Below are 1,619 nucleotides of genomic sequence, written 5' to 3'. Positions count from 1 at the left end.
TGGCCGGCTGACCTGGTGTGATGGTTGGTTGGTGAACACTTGGCGGTACTTGCACTTGGCTGTGCTTGGACTTGAAGGTGGGATCCGGCTGGCCTAGGCCATTGGTGGTTGGTTGGTGGGTTAGCCCTTAGCTGGGCTGGCTGGCTGGCTGGCCATCGGTGGTGTGGTGTGGTGTGGTGTGTGGAGTCGAGCATCGCGCGCCGTTGCCTTCTTCGGAGTGTTGTAGGTACGCAAGTGCTTGCAATGCAAAGAGGTTGGTGATGGAGTGACATTGCCTTCACCATGGAGTTGCGGGTACTTAGGTACTTGCAAGGAGATGGTGGTATGGTGGTGTTGCGTGTGTGGTGTTCGATTAGAAAGATATAATTTCTAAGTCCGGATTAGTGCTGTCAGTGGGGCCGCCGCTAACAGGTCCTGCACGGCCACCGTGGGGCTTGACTTGGCGCTATTCCGGACTTGGGGCGATCACGATGTCCCCGTGCGGGACTTAGAAGATGGAAGAACACAAGTACCCTTATCCCATGACTTGTGAGCGATTGGCATACGTTACCACATGAAGAGAAAAATTGGCTAAGTCCCGGATCCATATTATATGAAGAGAAAAATCGGCTAAGTCCCGGATCCATATTATATGAAGAGAAAAATTGGCTAAGTCCCGGATCCATATTATATGAAGAGAAATATCGGCTAAGTCCAGGATCCATATATAATAACCTAATAATCGGCTAAGTCCCGGATCCATATTATATGAAGAGAAAAATCGGCTAAGTCCAGGATCCATATATAATAACCTAATAATCGGCTAAGTCCAGGATCCATATATAATAACCTAATAACAGGCTAAGTCCAGGATCCATATTATATGAAGAGAAAAATCGGCTAAGTCCGAGATTGGGTCTGTCAGACATACACTTTCAAGATACCACACAAGCAAGCAAGATGGCCTATTGATGGAACCATATAATATGAAGAGAAAAATCGGCTAAGTCCGAGATTGGGTCTGTCGGAAATACACTATCAAGTTACCACACAAGCAAGCAAGATGGCCTAATGATGGATCCATATGATATGAAGAGAAAAATCGGCTAAGTCCAGGATCCATATAATATGAAGAGAAAAATCGGCTAAGTCCCAGATTGGGTCTGTCAGAAATACACTTCCAAGTTACCACACAAGCAAGCAAGATGGCCTAGTGATGGATCCATATGATATGAAGAGAAAAATCGGCTAAGTCCAGGATCCATATAATATGAAGAGAAAAATCGGCTAAGTCCCAGATTGGGTCTGTCAGAAATACACTTCCAAGTTACCACACAAGCAAGCAAGATGGCCTAGTGATGGATCCATATGATATGAAGAGAAAAATCGGCTAAGTCCAGGATCCATATAATATGAAGAGAAAAATCGGCTAAGTCCCAGATTGGGTCTGTCAGAAATACACTTCCAAGTTACCACACAAGCAAGCAAGATGGCCTAGTGATGGATCCATATGATATGAAGAGAAAAATCGGCTAAGTCCCAGATTGGGTCTGTCAGAAATACACTTCCAAGTTACCACACAAGCAAGCAAGATGGCCTAGTGATGGATCCATATGATATGAAGAGAAAAATCGGCTAAG

The sequence above is a fragment of the Anopheles ziemanni genome (assembly GCF_943734765.1).
Source record: "Anopheles ziemanni chromosome X unlocalized genomic scaffold, idAnoZiCoDA_A2_x.2 X_unloc_46, whole genome shotgun sequence".
Lineage (NCBI taxonomy): Eukaryota > Metazoa > Arthropoda > Insecta > Diptera > Culicidae > Anopheles > Anopheles ziemanni.
Note: the sequence above shows the minus strand (reverse complement) of the source record.